Here is a 24,804-nt window from a genome sequence, read left to right on the forward strand (position 1 = left end):
GGTTATCTGCCAGCCATGATTGACCCCACCATGGGCATGATTATTTTTATCTCCCACACATGGTGGAGCAAATGGCAGCCCACTCCAGTGTTCTTGCATGGAGAATCCCATGGACAGAGGAGCCTGGCGGGCTACAGTCCATGGGGTTGCAAGAGTTGGACATGACTTACCAACTAAACCACCACCACATATGGTTCACCCTGTCTTCAGTATTCCCACTCATTTTTTCATATTACACATACACACATTTCCATATGATTTCAGAGTGGAGATTTCTGAAATGGTTGTTCTGGTGGCTTTCGTAGCTCCCTGATTTGTCTTATTTTACATGTGAACATACTTTTAAGATTTTTTCCCCCATAAAAAATGAGATACCAAATCTGATGACTTTTTTCATTTTCAGTATCAGAATGAGATCCTGCTTGCTATATAAAGAATGCTAAGAGAATCTTTAGCCACTTAAGTTTGAAAAAGGTTGGTGATAACTGAGTATAACATTTATAGTTGATGATTCATAAAATTGGATATCAACAATTTGTAGATATATATATATATATATACACACATATATATATGCACACTTCCCCATGAGAGTGAAATGAATAGGAAAGAGAATTTATTAGAATTGCTTAAGTGAATAAATTCACTAAAGTAATTTGTGCAAAGTTGTTTGTTAAAGTTTATCTACTTTTAAATCATAATATTTATTTTAATTGAAAGTTAACCAAATTTAGACCATTCATAATGAAATTATGTGAAACTTAAGTGATCACTGCTATTAAAATCACTATTTTTACCCAGCAACATTAATATAAAGGATTTGCAATAAATTTTTAAGAAAAGCTGATTTTAATGTTTGAAGAGTTATTTGCTCCTAAAATAAAACCTAAATTTAAGGCCTAGGCCCTTTGACAGGCTCTTTTAGAGCAGAAATTTCATTACTATGGCGATCATCTAAATTAGCATTAGCATGAGTCAGGCAGAATTTCATAATGCAGGAACCAGGTAAAAAGTGAAATATATGATTGGTTTCAAACCAACAGTTTGTTACCTTTCAGTTGCTAAACTGACTACCAAGTTTTGATGTTGGATGGTCCTAGGCAATTTATGTCTTTAGGAAGGTTGAATATGGCAAAGGTCACTTGTTAGAAATATTTTTTTTAAAAAGAATTTCACAGCTACTCATTTTTATTTTGTCCCCATATTGTGTTTGGTATTTATTTCCTTTCTTTTTTCCTGATGTGCTTTACTTTTGTGGAAAATTGTCTTGTTTGATAGGTAGAAACATGGTGGTGATCCTCTGTGTAAAACAAAGTTACTTATGGACCAGAAATATTTTACTCATTTTGGAATCGCAAGATTTTTGCAAATATATACTTTGTTTTGGTGGTTATTAGTAATTTGCTTATAAAGTTTTATAACATTTCCTAGAAAAAATTTAAGCTAAAGAGTTTAATTTTTTTGATTTAGGGTGCACTTTAATAATTTAAGAAGCCTCCAAGTTCAAGGACCAAACCTTTATATTCTAGAATTGTGAGAAACCTGGAAGTACTCTTGTTAGCATGTGTTTTGCTCTAAACTGGATTAATACAGAAAAATCCTAAGAGGACTTATGTTCTTACTATGAAGTAGCAGTCAAACTTACGGGACAGGTGACCTAGGTATTCACATTGACCAGCTCAGTGATGGCCATCCGCTGATGAGTTAATAGTCATGTTGGGGAATGGATCAAACTCCTCTTGAGCTGGAGTGGATTGGCAGTTTCCAGTGCAGATAGTTGTTGGTGACATTTGACCTACCTCCCTACCCTATACACTGGAATTTTCTTTTTCCCATCTTCTTTTTTCCTTGTTTTGCTCTCTTTTGTACTTCTTGCCATTGGAGAAGGCAATGGCACCCCACTCCAGTACTCTTGCCTGGAAAATCCCATGGCAGAGGAGCCTGGTAGGCTGCAGTCCATGGGGTCGCTAAGAGTCGGACACGACTGAGCGACTTCACTTTCACTTTTCACTATCATCCATTGGAGAAGGAAATGGCAACCCACTCCAGTGTTCTTGCCTGCAGAATCCCAGGGACGGGGGAGCCTGGTGGGCTGCCGTCTGTGGGGTCGCACAGAGTCAGACACGACTGAAGTGACTTAGCAGCATACTTCTTGCCATAGGCCTGCCAGTGGCACTCCAGTTTACCTCCTCAAGAAGGAAGTAAAGAAATTGCTGACTCCTGCCTTAGAAAAGAACATAGCTAACTGACCCCAGAAAGATTTCTGTATTATGAGGTAATTGGGCAGTGTTTTCTGACTGCTGTCTTCCCTATAGTCTTAAGTTGGCAGTTTGAATAGCATTGACATTATTAAGATATGTATGAATTGAAGAAAGTAAGAAGTATGTGTATTTTAGGTAAGTTCCTGGAGCTGAGACTTACTGGTTTGGAAATTTGAGAGCAGAAAGGGGGAGAGCTGTTTGAAGTGTTCATGAATGGAAGTGTGAGAGGTATACAAGGGAACGGTTTGGAGGTAAAGTGGGAGAAATTTTTACTGGAGGTAGGAAAAGACACTGAGTTTAAATGAGAGTTGTTTGCTAAGGACAGTGAAGCTGATGTTCACTAAGGAAGTTTTCAGAAAAAATGGGTCCCTTGTTGGTTATGAGAGAGCTGTTGGTCTGTGTTATGATGATGATGATGATGATGCAGTATATAAATCTATTTTCAGGTATAGGATATTTGCTTTTCTGGACAAATATAAATAGCACAATTGTGGAATGGCAACTTTTCTGGTTAAGGCAAATGGTGCTAGAGACTTATTTTGAGGGGAAGAAATTTTAAAAGTTTCAAACTTTTTCATATTTATTTTTAAACTATCAGAAATATTTTATCATACAGACTATTCTCCTGGACTCATGTTACAATGTAGTTTACATTTGCTTTTCAGAATGTTCTTTAGATCAAATTATTCAGCTTTGCAGTCCACAAAGATTCATATTATGCCTTGCTTTATAGAACCTTGAGCCTTTGTTCCACATAAATTTTTAGAAGTACAATAAACCAAGTTAAAAACATTGAATTGAAATCTTAGGTGTCTTTTCTATTTGTTTTCTGTTTGCAGTCCTAGCAACTATTTAACATTGTGGCCCTTATGAGACTCTCAAGAATATATATTTCTGAAATTAGGCAACATACCTGCCCTCAAGCTCAAGTTTCTGTTTATTTTTCCATTTTCTATATTACTTTAAAATTGTATCCCAAGAGTTCATTGGTGGCAAATATTAATAATATAATTTAGTATATCTTAGAAATTCTTATGTCCTTTATAGGGTGAAACTGATTGTGTTAAGATTTCTGTTCTCAGTATCCCAATAACATTTTGATAAGATGAAAAGTTGCTATAATACTCGTTTTTAAAGTTACACAATTCAACTATATTTGAATTAACTGTTTTCTAGTTTGGTATGGACTTAATCTCAGTGATTTTGACAGATTACTTTAATGTTTCATTTTACCCAAATCTGTATATTTTAGTGATAAAACCTCTTAAAGATAACTTTTAAAAAAGAGGTTCTGATTTTGTATTTGGAATGTAATTTTTTTAATAAATGTCAAATACATTAATAATAATTATTTTTATTTTAACTTATTTTGTAGAGTTGGCAGTTAGTATGATTTTCATCCAGTAGTATTATATGTCAGATTTTAAATTATGATGGTTACATACTATAACTTAAGTCAGTGCAGAGCCTTCTTAAACCCCTCCCTTAGGAATTGTTTAAAAAGAAGTGAATTCCCAAACCTGTGTCAAGAACCAGTGATTTAAATAACTGTGAGACAAGTCTTTGAAAGGCTTCCTTGAGTCTAGTCAATGGAGATAAATGATAGCCCATTTCCATGCTGCATACAGTTGTTAGGGTTTATAAAGTTGTCAATATGTAAAAGTGCAAAAGCAGGAAAGACTGTAAAGTTGCCTATAAAATTTCTAGTTTTCATTATTTGCACTATTTATCTTTGCACTTGATTTTTTGAAAGTTAAGACTAGTCACTTTCACTTTTGTTTCTAGTCTTTTCTAATTTCTTACATTTTCAATATCCCACCCAAAGCAAAACTTATATGCAATTAAATATTCTTTATAAGTCCAAGAAAATATTTCGTAGTGTTAGCTATGTAGAACAAAAATTTGTTTTGATAAAATTTTTAATATGGGCCTTTATTTGCCAATAAAATCCTTTGTAAATGTGAGTTTTATTAAACTATTTGAATAGACAAAGTGAAAGTTAGGGTAGAAAAAATATATATACATACATATATATATGAAGTGATGTCTTTGAGATCCAATTTCCAGCCTGAAATGGCCTGATTTTGGATGTTAATTTGTTTTCAGTGAAGTCAATGAGATTTGAGTCTAGCTGGGCATTGGCTTAAAAAGCTGAAAGTGAAGTGGGTGGCAAGTGGCAGCTCCCTCTTTCATGTAGTTTTCCATAATACTCATGGAGTTTCCTTATGGTCTATGTGATATAACTGGTGTTGAAATAACTATATTAGATGAATATTCCTTTTTGGAATTCAAGGTTGACTCACTTTTTGAGGAGGGGGGTAGCAAGGGATAAGAGACTTTATTTTAACTAGAGGCATTCTTATAACCTCAAGATGTACTCTAGAAAGAGTAGGAGAACAAAAAGCGTACCTGTGAACATATTTTTTGTCTTAGATTGCGCGACAGTGTTTGGAATTGCAAAAAAAAGAAAAAAAAAAAGACAGTTTTGTCAATAGAACAGAAATGTGTTTTAAATGAAATTATTTTTTGTAAATTATTATTTCATTTTATACTCCCTCTCCCATAGCCTTTTAGGAGCTTCATACTTAAAACCAACAAGCTAGAGGCCTCTCTTCAGAGCTGGTTTATTTTTGGAATGCCTGAGTGTGTTTCTGGATGGCAGGGGTGCGGCAGGGGGTGGTGTTTTAATTCTCAACATGCTCTTCTCAGCACGTTTTGCTATTTATTCTGGATCTTAAGTTTGCAAATTCTGTTGAAAATTCAGTGATGTATTTGAAATGAGAAAGTTCTCTATGACATAGTGTGAATGTGTATGGCTGGACTCTATTGTGGAACTTTGTGGCTTTGTTTTTAATTGAGGTAGAAAGTTATAAACTTCCATTGTTCAGATTTGAGGTTTATCTAGTGGAAATGTGCCCGGTAGTTATCTAAATATGGACCAATTTTGGGAAATGAATGTTGACAAATGTGTATTTGACTCTAGATAATCCTTTATTCAAAACTAACTTAAAGGCTTACATCATTATAGTTGTCTTAGGTTTTATGTTGTCTTGGATTAAATGTGGATGATGATCAGTAGTATATCTATGAATTTTCTTTGAGAAAAGAGAAATATTCAGTCTCCAAACTTTTTATTGGAGACTAAATTTATCATACATGGAAAATGAAAAAATTTTAGAAAGTGGCTTTGATTATTTTTAAATAGGGTTTAATCAGCTTAATTATTTTTTCTAGTTTGAAGCACTTATTTCCCAAATATGAATAATGGGAAAAGATCAACAATATGCCCCCCTACTTTTTGAGGACATTTTTAGTTTTTTTGACCCCATTTCCCAATCCTAGAATAAAACAAATTACGGGTAGCCCTCTTAAGTCCCTGTATCATCTTTTTGGGGTCACAGATACCTTTGATTATCAGATGAAAGTGATAGACGCTCCCCCCAGAAAGAAAATACCACATACACAGTTAATTTTGCACACAACCTCAGGGGCATCACACATCTTCTGGAATCCAAGTTAAGGATCTCTTTTCTAAACTCCATAGAGAAAATTTTAATGCAATTAATTGATAAAATTAGGAACTAAGTATTGGCATAAAACATTTCAGATTGGAATTACTGTTAGATGGTGGCCCCTACTCACAAAATGTAACATTCTAGACAGCTTTGCTAGACATTCTAACAACCAGACAGAAGGAAGAGAGCAGCAAAGTTCTGAGAGCGATTTCTAAGGAGTTAGGGCATCTCTAAACATGGGAGCCACTCCTGGTTCAAGGCAGGGGTCAGGGTGCCTGACAGCTTCTAGCAGGGTAGAGTTTGATAAACCACAATGCTCAGGATGCCAAGGGGTAAGCCATTATCTTAACCCCTTCCTCACCAAAAGATTTTAGTTTTGTCTATTGGGAAACAAGATGTCACTAGAGAAGAAAAAGATTTGCCTTACAACTTTGCTGGAACACATCAGTTTGGTGACGTATGGGACACCGGTATTGTTTTTGAGAAAGTACATAAAACCAAAGTAAATTATTCTCTATGTAGAACCTTATTTACTAGTAACATTTGTTTGGATGTATTAGCTTTGACAATTTTTACCAGTAAATATTGGTTTTATTTAAAACTGGGAATCCAGTGTATGAATAGGATAGTTGATATATCTGTCCTTTCCCCCTATAAAGAATAGTTTAAAGGTTTATGCATACTTTTTATTTTTCTCTCTTGATGCCGTGGAGTGGGGTGGGTGGGTGGGGAGAGATCTTTGAGTCAACAAACTGACAAAATGTCTTCTTCAAATTGAAAAATTGAAAAAGCAGCACCTTATTTAAGTCTAACTGTATACCATTTTAGTGCATGTATTAGTTTTAATAATGATTTTTGGTGCATGCCTTTGGGCTTATTCAAAAGTGTACAATAGGAAAGTATACGTATTTCCTTTCTTAGAAAGGAGATGTTTTCTACTTTGCAACATGTGATTACAAAAATCTTCCTCTGTGGGAAGATTAACCATGTATTGAACTACTGAAAAGTATATATTTTTAGATATACAGAAGGAATCTACATGGAGCAGCATTCAGACCTATATAGAAGTCATAGCATTCTGTATAGGACCACAAAGGAAATAACATTAAACAACTTAAACAGACTTTGTTGGGTAGAAATACCTTTAGATCTTGCAATGACATCCAAAAAGAAAATGCCACAAAAGTTTGCTGAGAACTTTTGTTGTTTGAATTTTCTCTGTCAGTGTATTTAGCCCAAATAGAACAGCTTTGGGTTAACACATACATAGGAATCAAAAAAACAAAGCTAACTAAATAAATCAGTCTGGTTTGCCAATCCAGCTTGACTAAATAAGTAAACTAATCACTTGCAACATGAAAAACTGTCCAACTCCTCTAAGGTTTTGACAAAATAACCTTGGCTGATGTGGGAAAACTCCCACTTTGATTTCTGACCTGACAGTGAAGGTTCATGCTTGACATGATTTCAAACCTGACAGTGTCTGTTTAAGGAGCTATGGTACAGTTTGCTAATTCAATCTCAGATACCTGTTGATTACCTGTGAGATCTAGAGTCCAAAGTAGCCAGCAGCCGTATCCCTGAGTGCTCTGTGCCCATCAGATCTTTTAAAGTTAAGCAGGGTTGGGACAGGTCACAGCTCTGATGAGTGACCTCAGGAGCTGTGGACAGCCCCAGATTCAAGAATTGTATCTGCTTTCTTGGGAGTCATCACTGAACTAATGTCCCACATGGTGTTACTTCCTGTAGATGCTCTCTCTTGGAGGAGGCCCAGAGCACACATCCTAATCGCTTGTGGTACTCAGAGAGGGGGTGCTAACTCTGATGCCCTGGCCAAATTCCAGTTTAGGGATGTGGGTCTTCTTGCCATTCTAATTGGAAATGTGCATCGCTTCCCATTTTCCCTGTTGATCTCAGTGCAGACTGCACTGGTATATTTCTTTGCCCTGATCCCAAGTCTTTAAGATGCTGGTGTGTATTATATGGGCCAAATTCATGCCTTATCCTAATGCTGGAAGGTTGAGGAATGAGTGAGCTTGGTATCACAGTGCCCTATAGTTGGAGAGTAAACTCTTGTGATGATTTAGGGATGAAGTTGGCCCTCTTTTTAGCATAAGTTGGGAATGTACACTGGTCAGAGGCTTCCAGCCATGAGGTGTGAACTGAAACCTATTTTCCCTCTTTTCTTATAGCATGTTGAGAAAATCTGTTGGGTTTTTAGCAGTCAGGGAAGGCCGGAGTTCTGCAGCTTTAATCTGGGTAACTGAGGCTGGTTTGAGCAAGACTTTGGTTAATTAACTAGGTTCTCAGATGCCACAGACTCCGTGAAAAGTCACCATTATTTTCAATGGTTGTGATAGAATTTCCCTCAGTAGCCATTATTTTAAGATTATATTGCAGAGTTGCTTTATTTGAACTTTTTGTGTATACACAATCCCAAACTGGAAGAAATAATAATTAAAAAAAAAAGGAATCCTGCTGTGAAAGGTATATATTACTCTAGATTTTTCATACTGTAAATATTGTAAGATTGTAATACTGTCGATATTTTATTAACCAACAAATGTTAATCTATGTGAATTCAGACTTATTTTAAATGTGCTTCTTATTTACTGTGTGTGGTCCCTGTTGCTGACAGTATTAAGTTATATTCTGATGTAAGATTAACTTTATTAAAGAATGTAAACATTAATGTTTCCTTATGGGAAAACAAATAAAGTATAAAGAAGACAATTCTTTTCATTAAAATATACTGTGTATTTACACTTGCTAGACCCAGCACCACTTATAAATTTAGTACACTGTTCAAAATTTTAGTTAACACAGCTGACATGGTTGTGCTCTGAAAGCCTAAGAGTAGGTATTGTTGGAATATGAACAGTTTGTGTTTGTCTGCTGTGAATCATAATCTTGAAATTTCTAATCAAGTTTGTAAAATTTTTATAGTAAAACATTTTAATGACAATTTAAAAATTTATCTTCTCTAAAGAATGGTCAAAACAATATCCTTTCAGAAATAGAATTGTTCTTTAATATCTTTCCAAAATGACTTTGGTTAAATGGACCAGATGTATATTAGTTAAAATTTAGGACAAAGTTGTAATATTCTTTGAGTTTACAAGTTAATCCTTATTGGAGATGTGCCAATTATACAGTAGAATATCATTAATTTGCACTGTTTGGGGACCCCATTAAGAATGCTGAATTTTGCCAACTAAGAAGTAAGCAAATGCAATTTAAAAAGTAAATTTGAGCATTCTGTATTAAATCTGTGCAGCTATTATCACATGAAGAAGCGCAGTGTGTCGGGCTGTAATATAACCATACTTGCTGTTGTGTTCTCCCATCTCAGTGCTGGGAACTCACCATGTGGAAACCAAGCAAATGTGTTGTGCATCAGCCGGCTTGAGTTTGTTCAATATCAAAGCTGAAACTAGCGAGGTCTGCTGTACTGCTTATTGAAGTATTGTGATTCTTTTAGGCATTGATTCTTAAAAAATATATACTGTAACAGTATACTTTGTACAGATTTAAATTTTATTTGAAAAAAATGAAATAAAGTAGGCAAAAAAATAAAGATGTTTATTTTTCATGTGACCGTATAAACAGATCAGTCTTTTGTTTCAGTGCCTTTGGTGGGGGTGGTTATGGTTGCTCTTGGATTTTTTTTTTTTTTTTTGGATAGACAAAAACCATTTTAAGGGTTCAGTAGCAGGTATATTTGTCTGATAATTGATTTGCTTCAGGCATTAGGTGTGCTGTCTCACATTGGAAAACTTTCCTGTTTTAAAACAAATTAGATTTTATGTGAATGGCTTCCCTATCTTGCTTCTTAAGTCCGTTTTAAAAATTCTCTGGTGGTGGGATGGTTAACCAAGCCATCACGACTAAAGAGAAGGAAAAACTTTTCCCATAGACTATGCCCCTTTTCCACTGGAAGCTTTTTGTTTTTTGTCGTTTAAATTTGAAGTTGGTTTGGGTTATAAAAGAGTCATGACAAAAGATGAAGAGAATCCTCTGCAGAAAGTAACAGTTGTGCTTGAAAATAAGATCCTTTTGAAACTGCTTATTTAGTGAAAGAAGTTACCAATAAAAATGTGCCATAGGAGTGATCCTTCAGAATAGTTTTAATGGGACCTTCTCATAGAAGATTAGATTATCTGACCAAAAAGAGCTATCTCAGTTTTGGCCTCTAACTCAAAAACCAGCTGTGGCTTCAGTTGTTTGGTATTTTCCTCAACCTTTAGAAATGGAGTTGGAAGTTTGGATTTCTGCTTTCTCCTCAATTTATCTTTTCTGGTGCTTTCAGTTACTTTTAGGCTGGATATGAGAAGGCTTGGAACAAGTGGTTGCAGAAACAAAGTTCCTGCAAAAATCACACTATAAAAGATTTTTTCTTTGCGCTTCGAATGCAAGAAGCATGTGTTTAATCCCTGGTCGGGGAGCTATTTTGGTTGGTACAAAAGTAATTGCGGTTTTGAGGTGTGAATTTTAAATCATTATAACTAGACTCAAACACATCTTTATTAATCGAAATAGGAATCATTACAATTAACACATTTTTGCCAATGAGAAATAAGTTTGTTTATTCCTGTAGTGTAAAAATCCATGCTTAGGGATTGGACTAACTCCTGGAAAGCATTTTCTGCCTCCTGCTGGTTGTGGAAGCATTTCCCTGCAAAACGTCGTCAAGTTCTTGAAGAAGTGGTAGTCGGTTTGCGAAAGGTCAGGTGAATATGGCAGATGAGGCAAAACTTCGTAGCCCAATTCATTCAACTTTTGAAACATTGGTTGTGCAACATGTGGTCAGGCGTTGTCGAGAAGAATTGGGCCCTTTCTGTTGACCAGTGCTGGCTGGAGGCGTTGCAGTTTTCTGTGCATCTCATCGATTTGCTGAGCATACTTCTCAGATGTAATGGTTTCTCCGGGATTCAGAAAACTGTAGTGGATCAGACAGGCAGCAAACTGCCGAACAATGACTTGACCTTTTTTGGTGCATGTTTGGCCGTGGTAAGTGCTTTGGAGCTTCTTGGTCCATTCACCAAGCTGGTTGTCGCTGGTTGTCATATAAAATTCACTCTTCATTTCTTGTCACAATCCAACAGAGAAATGGCTTGTTGTTGTTACATAGAATAAGAGAAGACAGCTCTTCAAAACAACGATTTTTTAAAAATTTTCTGTCAGCTCATGAGGCACGCATTGCGTTTTCACCTTTCCAATTTGCTTCAAATGCTTAACGACCATAGAATGGTCAACATTGAGTTCTTTGGCAACTTCTCATGTAGTTGTAAAAGGATCAGCTTCAGTGATTGCTCTCAGTTGGTTGTTGTCAGCTTCTGAAGGCCATCCACTATGCTCATCTTCAAGGCTCTCGTCTCCTTTGCAAAACTTCTTGCACTACCACTATACATTTGTTAGCAGTTCCTGGGCCAAATGCATTGATGTTGCAAGCTGTCTCTGCTGCTTTACCACCCATGTTGAACTCGAATAAGAAAATCGCTCAAATTTGCTTTTTGTCTACCATTTCCATAGTCTCAAATATATATAAAATAAACAGCAATTAATAAGTCATTACCAAAAAATAAAGTGAGAAATTCACCTTAAAATGATGTACAACATAACCACCTTTATTTAAGAATGTATTCCAATATCAAATGGCAGATTTCAACAATGCAAAACCGCAGTTACGTTTGCACCAACTTAATAAGCTCCTGCACGCTGTGCAGCATGGCCAAAAAAAAGAGAGACAACCAAGTAAATAAATATACATATATACATGTGTATAACAGTGAAGTGAAGTGAAGTTGCTTAGTAGTGTCTGACTCTTGGCGACCCCATGGAACGTAGCCTACCAGACTCCTCTGTCCATGGGATTTTCCAGGCAATAGTACTAGAGTGGATTGCCATTTTATTCTCCAGGGGATCTTCCCGACCCAGGGATCGAACCCGGGTCTCCCACATTGTAGACAGACACTTTACCGTCTGAGCCACCAGGGAAGTCATATACTGTTACACATATATACATGTGTATAACAGTAGTTATATTCTAAAAACTGATGCGTGGTCATTGAAATATCTCATGTTCACAGTAACACAGTTTCAGGCTTCCTTGTGTAAATTCCAAGAAAGCTTTGTTGTTGTTTGGGTTTTTTCTTACTGAAATGGCTCTCCTTTGTAGAGAGCAGCAGACTAGCTATTGGAAGACAGCTAGTCACAGCTAGCCAGCTGTTGGACCAGCTTCCACACTTGACAACCACTAACTTCTGTAAAAATAACAGACTTAAAACGGAGGGGCCTCTGTTTTGCATGGGTAGGGCAGGTGGCAGTGCCTCTGATTTAGGTGGCACGCAGGGGACAGGTGGGTACTTCCTAAAGATTCTCCCTCTCACCTCAATGTAGAGTCAGACAAACTCCTGGGCTTGTCCCAGAGGAGGACTCTCTAGTATTGGAGATTGTGGTAGAAACTCCAGCCACGATTTGTGGTAAGGTAAAAGGGAGTGAAAAGCCGGAAGCCAGGCCCCTTCCTAACTGTCCCGTGGCCTTAATCTTTGAAAGATTCCAAATGGGAATCCCTGACCTCGGGGAATATGCCCTGAGGTCATTTTGGAGAGGTGGAGGTGAAGTTCTGTTGCAGGGCTGCAGGGGGAACATCCCAGACTTGGGATGGGACTGAACTCTAGGGCAAGAATTATGGGCCCTGGGAGCCCCTGAGGAAGGGGGTCCAGCATGGTCAACAGAACTGTTAGCCATTTTTATTTAGCAGTTTTCTAAAGCGATAAAATCGGCAATCTCTCCCCACTCCCACCTCCAATGGATGTTAACTTTTATTTAACCATGTAGTATGTCATTTACTTTGGCTCTTCTGCATGATTTTTTTAGAACTGTGTTCCTAGTGCCAGTAACAGTTTCTTTCTAAGCAGACAGGACTTTTTGATTTGGGGTACTGGGTTTTGGAAGAGGTTCTGCTCTTACGGGATCAGAGGAACGAGAGAGCTCTTTTTGTCTGCTAGCTAACCTCAGGGTCAGCACAGGCACTACTGGTTCACTTCAGCATCGTCCCCCACACTTCAGGAACTTGAGAAGGAACCACTGATTTTTCCCTCTGAAAATGGGGATTTTACCTTATTTTTGCAAATCTCTGGAGTGTTTCCAATAACATCATTCCCATTTTCCTACCAGCTTTGATTTTCATTCATTTTAATTTGTTCAAATCAGGCCATTTGGCACTTAGGTTGGCAGTGAGAAAATGTCACAGAAAGGCTCACTGAATGTTGCAATGTTTAAAAGAGCAGGATATCCCCACCTCACAGCCAGCAGAGTTGTCCAGTTAACCCCACCATCCTAGGAATCCTGACTCTCCCTGCTTGCTTAGCTCACAACTCAGACCTTCCCCAGGAAGCAGGAATTTGTTTGTCAGCCTCCCAGGGAGACTGGCAGCAGCTCCAGGCTCGGCCAGCCCTCTCTTTCTGCCTCTGGCAGTGACACTGAGGGTGAGTATGTATTGCCACCATCCTAAATTTTTCCAAGCCCCTCACTTAAAAAAAAAGCTCAATGTTGAGTGCTTAAAATATGCAAGCTAAGTGTTTTGTCTAGGTTATTTCATTAAATCTTTATACAACCCTATGAAACAGGCACTATTATTACCCCCATTTTACAGAAGAGGAAACTAAGACACAAAGAGATCAAGTAACATGCCCGAGTCACACAGTCAGAATTCAAGTCACACATCCTGGCAGATGGTGCCCAGGAGACTGCGACTTGGTCTCAGTCACTCTAGCGCCTCCTCTTCCCCTAACTCCTAGGGACTCCCTGACTCTGACAGTGCCTTAGCTCGGGATGTATTCAGCTGGAGGGCAAAACCAACGTTCCCTGAAGTAAAGGAAGATTTCTCCGTATAGCTCACAAGCCACACTTCCTGTTCGGAAGCTTGATTCATGAATGAATCTACATTTTCATTTCCCCCTCCACTTTCATGGGGGAGTGACTTACTCAGACAAGGTCTGAGGAAACGAGGCGAATGGCCCTTCCAGGCCTCTTTCCACTGCTCTTGCTTAAAGTACAGTGCTAGGTACTATTCCTGCCTCTTCTCATCTTCATGACAATGACCTGATCAAAGAGCCCTGTGAATGAGCCCTTCAGTTCTGTCCAGTGGAGCTGTTGATTCTTTTCTTGTCCCCAGGTTATACCCCCAGCAGACACCCTCTGTCTTCCTTATGGCTGACCTCCTGTCTGGGCCCACTTGGCTGCAGATACAGGCTCAAAAGAGAACAGGAGGCAGCTTCTAGGAGAGGATCTGGGTCTGCCCAGATTCCCTAAACCTCACTACTTGCCAATAATTGGCCCAGTAATTGGGTCCGTTAGGGCCAGCCATGTAGTTTCAGCTTAGAGTTTTGCTGGGGCTTGTAATGTTTCTGAAGGCACTTAGCATCCTCTAAAAATGCTATTTCCCAGATGCTTCCTGAGCTCTAAGGGAAGGTCCTGAGTGTCACTCTCCTAGGGGCTTCTTCCAAATACAAAATATGAAATCCTTTGGGACTTAGGGCTGGTTTAGAGGGCTGTGGTATCTATTAGAACTCTTGTCTGAAAAGGGACGCTCATAATCCCCCATGTTTCTTGTATCCTCTAAAGCAGTGATTCTCATGGTGTGTTCCCTCACCCAAGAGCATTAGCACCCCATTGGAAATTGTTAGAAGTGCAAATTCTTGGTCCACACTCCAGACAGAACTGAATCAGAACCTGCCTGAAATCAGCAGTCCCTGTTGAAGCAAGCCTTCCAGGAGACTCTGATGCACACTAAAGTGTGAGAACCCCTACTCTCTAGAACAAAGGTTCTTTATCTTTTTTGTCGTTTTTGGTTTGAGAATCTGATGAAAGGTTAGGACCCTCTCACCTGCCTCACAGACCTCCTCAAGTCTGAGTTAAGAATCCCTGCTCTGGAACTGAGAGCTTGTCCATGCCTCTCTGGCTTCCTGCCTCTCCACACTGCCTTGAGAAGCGGTGGCCACGCACTCCCTGTTAGCGCTTTCATTCCTGTCCTCTTGGTTGTTGCTGAGAGTGGGCAGCCCCCACACCAGGGGAAAGGGCTTCCTGCCCCATTTGTGCTGCAACTGTAACCCGTGGCCTCTAGACAAAAACCAAATGCTCAGGCACGGGGCATCAGGCCAGGGCCTGGGCAAACAGAAAAGTGATTCCATCTCCTGGAGCTGGGAGCTCTGTGTCAGAAGAGAACTGCTAAAAACTGCGGCACTTCCTGTGACAGTCCCGGCTGGGGAAGATGACTGCAGCTAGAGCTTTGTCAGTGCCAAGGCCTGGTTATTCTGGTTGTCCCTCTTTGATTATTTGTGGTACCCCTGTTCGCTTGTACAAGTATCTTGGTTTAGACAACAAATCGTATATGGTCATCCCTTTTCTCACCTAACAGCCTCGTCACTGGTCTCCCTGTGGCCATTTTTGCCCCCTGCAGTCCATTCTCCATTCAGCAGCTCACCCATAAATGTGGTTACAAGGCCCTTCCCCTCCTGACTCCCCAGTTTTGTCTCCTTCCTTTCACCTCTATGTTCACCTCTCTTAAGCTAAGCTGGTCATCTTCCCATGTCCTAAATGCATGAAGCCCATTGCCACCTAAGAATCTTCGGCCTTGCTCTGCCCTCTGCCCAGAACATGCTTCCCTACAGATCCTCTCACATTGGCCCTTTTTCATAAACAGGCATCACCCTTCATGTTCTTTCAAGGAGGCCCCCTTTCAATCCCTCTCCCTCACAGCTCCACTTCCATTTTCTTCCTAGTGCTTATCACTGTCCAAAATTGTTTTTTTCTTTTTCTGGGAGGCTAACACTGTGAGGGCAAAACTAAGGCATTCCCAGTGCCTGGATAAGTCTGGCATACAGCAGATACTCAGTAAACATCTCTTAGCTAAGCAGCTGGACTTTAGTGATGCCCAGAGTGCTTCTGGGGCTGACTTCCTTATCTATGTTAAATGCAAGTACTGTCATCCTGTTTTATCTCACCTCTGGCCCACAGGTGGCATAGGACAGGGACCCTGAGTATGAGATGATTCTTCTCTGCCCGCTGCCAGCTCTCCCTAGCTTCATGTACCTCCCATCTCTGAATGGGCCTCAGCATCTTCTCTCCCTAGGTATTTCATCTCCAGGTGAGCTTCTGGGGAAAGGGCAATAACCCTGGCCTCAAAAGATCACTTGATGCCCACTGTGCCCCCAGCTGCCCCCCAAAGCACTGTTGTTTGGGGCTCCAGCCATTCAATATGCACTTAGGGAGGCCCTCGGCCACTAAGCTTTTGATGGGCAGCATTCTTCTGGGCTTCTTGATGAGCTGGGAACTCAGTCTCCCTGGAATCCACTAGCTGAGGGAGTGGAGGAGACTAGCTCTTCAAGGAGTTATATTCCCTATTTCCCAGTGCCACAAGCTGGGAGGTGTCTAGAGAATTATGGCTTCCATAGAGCACCAACATCATTGGTGACATTTTACCAAATCCTGGCTCTTCTATTCTCTGTTCCTTGGCCCTCCCTCCTATCTTTATTTTTTATTTTTAAAATACTTATTAACTTATTATTGGCCGTGTAACATCTTAGTTACAGCACGCGGGCTCTTTGTTTCAGCATTCCTGCTTCTCTCCAGTTGTGGAGTGCAGGCTTAGTTGCCCCAAGACATGTGAGATCTTAGTTCCCTGACCAGGGATCAAACCCAGGTCCCCTGTATTGGAAAGCAGATTCTTAACCACTAGACCACGAGGGAAGTCCTGTCCTCCCAGTCTTTAAAATGAGAGTTGTGACAATGAACCCCTCCCCCAATAGCATTCCAGAGCAGCAGTGAAAAAGAACCTCCCTCCTTCATTCTAAACCTGAAGAGGAAATGAGGCTCCTGAGCTCAGCTGAGTTTAAAATAAATTTAGGCTCCAAGATAAATTTAGGGCTATGGAATATGGACTCAAATAGCAAAGTCATACAGAGAGAAGAGAGAGAGTTCGATGGTTTTCAACCAACTTGCCGTAAAGTGAGTCCTTGATGAGAGCCAGGCTGCTGCATGGTGGGCAGAGGACAGGGAAAGGGAAGCAAGGACTTGGAGACAGACCATCACTCTGGAGGATTTCCAGGGTCTTTGTCTGAGTTCTGGCCTTTGAGGAAGGAGCATGGAGGTGGAGGTTAAAAATATTAGTTTTGACATCAGATCTAGATACAAATGCAGACTCTGCCACTCACTAGCTTTGTGGCCTTCAGCAACTCTACCTAACCTCTCCTGGTCTCAGTTTCCTCATCTGTAAATGGCATAAGAGTGCCTGCTTCATCTGATCATTGGGAAGATTAAATGAAATAATTCATGTGAAGAAATTACAGCACAGAGTAGTGTTCAATAAATCCTTTCATCATCCTTTTCCTCGTTGAGGTTGCTGGTCAAAAGGGAAACAAATGTAGAACTTGTGTAGTTGATAGGAGCACTTCCTCCAACAGCCTCTGAGTTCCCAGGTAGAGGAGCCAGAGAAAGAGTAAACTCCTCTTCTAGAGTGATCAGCTAGTCGGCATTTAGCTAAAAGGAGGGGAACCCATTCTGACCCCTTCCTGTTTCTGCTTTGGTCTTTCTTACATTCGTTTCCCTACTAGCCCAAGGAGGATCCAGTCTGTGATGCCCTCTTCACAGACCTAGTTGTGTACCAGACCAGATTGCATTTTGGTTTGCCTCTCACTATCTCTGTTCCAGGCCTGGAGTGTCTGAGGTTTTTTGGCGATGGTGGAGCAGAGTGCTGTTTTGAAAAACAAAATGAGGTCTCTGTCTAGGCGCTCTGCTTCCTTCTGGCTACAAGCAACAGCAGAGAATCTGCCATCTGCTAAGGGCATGGGATGACTAGAGGTCAATGCTGAATATTAATTCACCTGTTGGACATCTAAGATAGCAGTTAATCAGCCCTGGGGAACAGCTCTTGCATAAGGAAAGGAGACATTTGCCTTTGGCAGACATTTTTACACTGGGGCTTTTGGGGGTCTGTAAAGCTCCTGAAGTTTTAAAAAAATATATTTATTTTTAATTGGAGGATAATTACAGTGTTGTGTTGGTTTCTGCCATACATTAACATGAATCAGCTATAGGTATACATATGTTCCTTCTTGAACCTCCCTCCCAACTCCCACTCCGTCCCACCCCTCTAGGTTGTCACAGAGCACCAGACCGAAGCTTCCGAAATTTTACACAAGTTTATACCTTTATTTGCAAGGTACATTTTTCTGAGAAGAGGATCCATAGTTTTCTTCAAAACTCTCAAGGGAAGTCAGAGCTCAAGTAGGTTCAGAATCACTGGTCCTGATCTGGAAGTAGAAATAGAACCGTCCTCTAGGGGGTCTGTAAGAGGCTGCATCCTTCAGCTTGGCTGATCAGCAGGACTGTTAATGAAAAGCGCCTGCAAGTGGGGTTGCTGAGGCTTGGAGGAAAGAGAGTTATTCTCTTTATTGGACCTGGGGTGACTGGTTGGAGCCTGCTCTATCCATTTGGGAAGTTGGGGACTTTGAGCTAGGTTAATATCCCTTGTTTCCCTGAATTTTGGTTGCGATATTATAAAGCACTCTAAACTGTGGTATTTTATGCCATATGGGGGGACTAGTCCAATGTTATCTCAGAGGTGAGAAACAAGGTTGAGTGACTGTGCTGGGTGTGTACTGGGGGTTGTAACAGCAGGGTCTCCTTACGGGGTCTCTTTACATGGCCCTAATTTGGCAGCTTGTTACATAGTTGGTACTCAGCCACAGTTTTTACATTGCTTTGTCTTTGTATCCTTCCTTTTGGAGACAATAAATCTAAGTTCCATAGTCCATTTTTTAAATTTCCCCGGGGCCAGTGGCTTCTCCTTACCCCTGTGGCATCCTTTCATGAGAGGCCAAGTGCCCCTGTCTTATCCCCAGCTGTGCTTATTTACTCCTTACCCCTTACCCTACAAATCCTGAAAAATGGCTCTGAAGGCCAACTTGGGGCGTTTGAGGTTGTCTGCTGCTTCTTGGAATATGATTCCATCACTGAGTCTATTTCAGTTCTGGCCAGTCCTGGTACTATCTCCTGCTCTTCTCAATACCCATCATTCCTTGTTTTAGCTACTTGTTCCTGTTGACAAATGGCATCTCTCTCCCTGCTCAGAATTTCCTCCCTCCTCTCCAACCTCAAGTCCACGTGCTCAAGCCAGCTCCCTGGATGGCCTCAGAATGCAGCAAGGGTTTCCTAAGATGTGGATGTCTTCCTACCTGAATCAGGCAAACACTCTCTGAGCTCAGAGTCAGTTCACAAGTAGGAAGTACGAGCTGAAAGTAACTGAACGCAGTGGTTCCCTGGATTCCCCTAAGAGCACAGCATGGTCCCTGTAAGGTGAATTTACTGACAGAAGCTCCATGAGACAAGTTTCAACTTTGCTTTTGGAATATTCTCCAGACATAGGCCTCTGATGTGGAGTCATCAGACTGTGTAAGGTCCTCCAGCTCCCCCAAGAACATGGGTGCTTCCATCCTCACTGCCACTGGAGCTCTGGGCAGGGCCATCACCCCAGGACTGCTGTGATCCCCACAGAGCTGAGGGTTCGGATGGAGGCATTAAAGGCCACACAGGCCAACATTTTCTCCAAAAGCTGTTCCAAAGAGGTTCTCTATACAGGGAAAATGAGGTCCTGGGAGGAGCTGCCTGAGCCACATTCCCCTCTTTGAAAGGTGAGCCTACGGTCTGGAGACCATGCCGCCTGACAGAGGGTCAGGGCTTCCTCCCTCTCCTCACCCAGCGCTGGCAAAAGTGTTTCTGCTCCATCCATCTTGCTTCACTGCTCCTCTCCTGCACCCTGATGCCCTTCACCCACTCGTTTTGCGCCGGTTCTGAACAACTATGACTTCAGATGCCTCTTGATTATAGGGCTCTAAGGATGATAACTATGGGAGCAGCTACCCTCTAGTGTTTGCTTCCTCCTGAACCCTGACTTCCATGTAGGAATTGTGAGGAAAAGGAAAGGCCTCCGAGGCCATCCGGTCTCACAGTCTGCTCCCAGGCAGAATGAACTACCCCTCGGCCCAGGCTGACTGGTCCTTCTAACCTCATAATAGTTTCTTGGGTTATTACAGAGGCTTTTTATTTTGATCAAATTACCTATCCTTTCTTTTATGGCTTTGTATTTTGTGGTTTTTAAAGAAGGTTTCTCCATCCCCAGATAGTAAACGTATTCTCTCATATTTTCTTATATTTCTTTTATAGTTGTAGTTCTGTGTTAGTCCTTTATGTGGAATTTATTTTCATATATGGTATGAGCTAGGGATCTAACTTTTTTTTTTCCAGAGGAAAATTCTGGCATGCTGCCCAGAATTATCTATCCTGTAGGCCATCTTCTCACCAGTGACTCAAAACACTACTCTTCTCATATTCAAGTGTCCCATGAATTCATGTGACTGTCTGGATTCTCTATTTTGTTGCACTGAACTTTTTATATTCCTTGTACAGTTCAGTTCAGTCGCTCAGTTGTGTCTAACTCTTTGCGACCCCATGGACTACAGCACGCCAGGCCTCCCTGTCCATCACCAACTCCCAGAGCTTACTCAAATTCATGTCTGTTGAGTCAGTGATGCCATCCAACCATCTCATCCTCTGTCGTCCCCTCCTTCTCCTGCCTTCAGTCTTTCCCAGCATCAGGGTCTTTTGCAGTGAGTCAGTTCTTCACATCAGGCGGCCAAAGTATTGGAGCTTCAGCTTCAGCATCAGTCCTTCCAATGAATATTCAGGACTGATTTCCTTTAGGATGGACTGGTTGAATCTCCTTGCAGTCCAAGGGACTCTCAAGAGTCTTCTCCAACACCACAGTTCAGAAGCATCAATTCTTTGGCACTCAGCTTTCTTTATAGTCCAACTCTCACATCCATACATGACTACTGGAAAAACCATAGCTTTGACTAGATGGACCTTTGTGGGCAAAGTAATGTCTCTGCTTTTTAATATGCTGTCTAGGTTGGTCATAACTTTTCTTCCAAGGAGCATGCGTCTTTTATTCTCATGGCTGCAGTCACCATCTGCAGATTTTGGAGCCCCAAAATAATAAAGTCTGTACACCATTTTAATAGTTGTAGCTTTGAGTGTGTCTTGATACAATGTATTTTTCTCTTTTGCTCTTTTTCCAAACACTGCTTTTTGTTATTCTTACATATGTTTTCTTTCCAAATGTACTTCCCTGTCAGTTTGTCAGATTTCTTTTAACAAGTACTATTGGAATTTTGGTTGGGATAAGTTGGGAGAGAGTGGATGTCTTTATGATATTGAGTCTTCTCATGCAGAAGTAGAATGTCTCAGATGTGTTCCTAAGGGCCTCCAGGGGAGACTCTCTCTTCTCCTGACCCCCACAGTCCCTCAGTGGCCATTGGCTAGTGCCCTGAGCCTCCAGAGCCTTGTGTTGCAGTGTACTATGGTTCTAGTTTATTCATTCCCTCTTCCCCTCAGAGAAATGAAACAGTTGAATATTTAATTTTGCTCAGGAATTCCAAGTTTTATCTTTCCAAGACCTGAAAGTACTCAGGGGAATTGTCCCATCTCTTCTACCTTTATATCTGGTATATATAGGTGTATATATATATATATATATATATATATAGATTCCTGGAATCCCCCTTCTTGTCTTGCTGTCTACTCTTTAGAGTAGAACTGATTAATGGTTTCTTTAGTCCAGATGTCCCCAAGAATCAGGTTGACCTGAAACACCACCCCTCATTCTGACCTTCTCTTTTTCACATTGTTCCATGTACTTTCTAAGCTTCATCCAGACAAGATGATAACTTGGAAGGAGAGCTCACAGGTATCTGAGGGTATAGCAGTGTTAGTGATTCTGTGCCTGTTGCCTACACGAGAAGCAAGAGCCCGTTTCCCCAGATTTGCCAGCAGATATCAGCCTGTGACTCTACTCACCACCTTCAGCTTTACAAAGGGTCCAGAAATTCCCAGCCATTTGTGACTCCTGATTTCTGTCATGTGCAACAGCTTCAAGAGGCAGGTTGTTAGATTCGACTGACTGCCAGAGGCCTAGGGGTGAAGCAAGGGGTCCTAGCCCTTCCGCTCAAAACTCTTTCAGGAATAGCCTTTTCCAGCTGTCTTGTTGCCAGTGTGAAAGCCTAAAGGGCCAGAACTAAAGTTCTGTGGGCTCTCACAGCGGGTGTGATAGCCAGGAAGAAGGAAAACAGGAGCCTTACTGGGGTCTAGGGCCCCACCTCATTCCCCAGAATAGCTGAATGTGCTTTAAGGGCAGGTACAATGGCAACACAAAGACCTAGGCAGTTTGCCCAGAGTTTGCATATGCACCTGGTTACCAAGAAAGGCCACAGAGTCCCGACTGTCAGACACGCTTTGCCCAGCCATGTTCCTCCTGTGTTTCTGCATCCACTTGGCTGTCTCTGCATCACCTCCTCCTGCTTCCAGGTGCCACTGGGCCAGGTCAGCACCAGTTAGCACTAAAATATCCCCTTGACACATCTTCACTTGCTGCTTATCCAGGGGATAACATTTCAGGGTAAGGACTGCAGAATTCGTCACAGTGGTTGGAAAGTCACTCCCACATAAGACTCTTAGAGAAAATGATTTCTAGACATTTGTGTTCCAAGGGACAGAAGGAGCCACTACAGCACAGTGAACTGATTTTAGGGACAGGAAATCTGCCACAGGGGCTGAAAAGTTCTATAACACAAACATAAGTGCAGTATCTAATTCCTAGAGATCTCGCTTCCAAACACAAAGAGTTTTCCCTGGCCATCTCCCACCACACCCCCCAAGTTGCTCAAGGCCCAGCCAGCCACCCAGTTTTACATGTCTAAATCTGAAATCAAAGTCCCAGGCAGGGAGAGGGATTGTCACAAGTAATTGCAACATCCCACAAGAATTTGTTTAGGAGTTAAAAGAAGCCAAACCTGGGCCTTCTCCAAAGCTTGCAAGTCTGAGCTTTTTGAGAACCACATCTGACCCGTTCCAGTGTGTTGAATGTAAATGGTTGTCTTGTGCCTGCTTGGCAGTTCTGGGGGACTCTGCAGGGCTCCTGTGGCCCACCATGGTGACCCGTGTGGCTTCCTCTAAGAGATGACAGTGTGGGGGTCTACCTGCTATGAGCCACAGGCCCCTAGAGTTGGCAACACTATCCCAGGGAGAAAGGAGGGGTGAGAGCTCTGAGGGGCAAAGGCTCCAACGTGGCTGCAGGAAGGGGCTTACATGGGACGGGAAGGGACATGGGTGTCCTGCCACACCGCCACATTCATTCTCAGCAGTTTCTGTACTCACTCTGCCCTTGCCCTCACCCTTACCTTATCTCACTCTATTCTTACATGTTAACTTCATGACATTATTTTGAGATGCTGTTCTTTCTTTTTCCACATAAAAAATATCCATCTTCAAAGTGACAGCTTAGGGCTCAAACACAGTAGCTACTCCAACTACGTCTCAAGACAGACCAGCATTATTAGGGATACAGTTCGTTGTTAGGAACCAGAGATAGTCATCATCATCATCAAGCAGTTATGACTTACTGAGCCCTTACTTTGTGCACAGGCCCCTGTGAGCCTGACATTACTATTTCCCTATTTAATGGAGTAGGGCCAGGCCTGGTAAGGTTAAATGGCCTGCCCCAGGTCTTCCAGTTGGTCAGAGGAGGATCTGGGCCTCCAGAGGGCCTGGGCCATTGCCATGGCTCATTATCTTCAGGAAGAAGCAGAAGGAAGCAGAGCCCAGCAAGGTGCCTGCCAGCCCCAACAATCTAAAACTGCCAGGAACAGTTGGAAGGGGCTTTCAGAGCCTGTCTTTTCTAGGCCCCAGGTCACCTGCAGCCAACCCAGGACTGCAGGGACATGACAACTCAAGATGAGGATGAATGGGAGGGGAGAGGGAGAGTTGGGTGGTTCAGCTTTGTTCCTTACAGAACTCTCCTGTGGTTGTGGGCATGGGGGCCCCAGCGTGCATGTGCGTCCTGCCTCATTCCTTCTAGTTCTCCAGAACTTCAGAGGGGAGGCTTTCTCTAAGAAGGGTAATTCCTTATCCCACCACTCTGGCTCAAGCTTCAAAGAATGCAAAGGGAGCCAGAGCAGGCCAAGATCAACTTCTACTTGAAGGCCAACAGTCCTACTATCCCCCAGCACAATTTCTCTTCAAAATAGCCTATTGTCTCTCTGTCCCCTCTGCGGATTTACATGGCAGTTTTATTTAATTAGCCAAAGGTAAGTTAAAATGCAGTTTGTCCTCAAAGTTAATTAATATTTACTGAGCCACCCCACAGCAAGTGACGCCAAAACTGGACTGTGTCCTCTATATCAGCATAGGGAACAGACTTCAACCCCTTGTGCCTGGCTGGTATTGGGAACCGGAACTAGTCAAAGAAGGGATGATGGGGCCCCAAGCTACTCAGAGGAGCAGATGAAGCCATGCACCGAACATGTTTGCTACGGTGCTTGGCACATAGTAGGGACTTAGATATTGATGGCTGTGTTTGTAAATTTTAAAAACAAGTTGGCAGGGAAAGGTGGCTCCAAGGGAGAGCAGGGTAATGGTAGCCAGGGACACAGACCCTCAGCCATGCCCCCCATCCCCACCCCCATACTGCCCATGAAGAAATGCGCATGCTTCTCCATGCTTTCACCAGGCCCCTTTAGAAGATGGGGAAACTGCAAGTGGTTGACCCTGGAGAAATTCAAGCAGAGCACGTATAAATGGAGGCTCTCCTTTAATTGTGATTTATTAGCAAAGGTGAGGAAATCTGTCCTGGGCAAAAGAGTACTACTGGCCTTTGCAGTTCTTCAGTTCTTGCTAGGCAAGGACCCTTCCCCTCCTCTGTTCCCCGCCCCCCAACCCCGCCTGGTCTCTGCACACACCAGAACTGCCCTCCACTCTTAATCCAGAATACTTTTTTTTTTCTTTTTTTGGCAGAGTGACATGTGGGAGCTTAGTCCCTCAACCAGGTATTGAACCTGTGCCTCCTGTTTGGAAGCACAGAGTCTTAACCACTGGACCACCAGGGAAGTCCCACCAGGAGACTTTTGACCCTG

General features: G+C 41.7%; 1 protein-coding gene across 3 annotated transcripts in view; it reads left to right on the forward strand.

Moving 5' to 3' along the window:
• PURA (purine rich element binding protein A) overlaps positions 1-24,804 on the forward strand; it is a 70,954-nt gene that overhangs the window by 12,499 nt on the left and 33,651 nt on the right. The window lies entirely within an intron of this gene.

Source organism: Bos mutus, chromosome 7 (assembly GCF_027580195.1).
Source record: "Bos mutus isolate GX-2022 chromosome 7, NWIPB_WYAK_1.1, whole genome shotgun sequence".
Taxonomy (NCBI): domain Eukaryota; kingdom Metazoa; phylum Chordata; class Mammalia; order Artiodactyla; family Bovidae; genus Bos; species Bos mutus.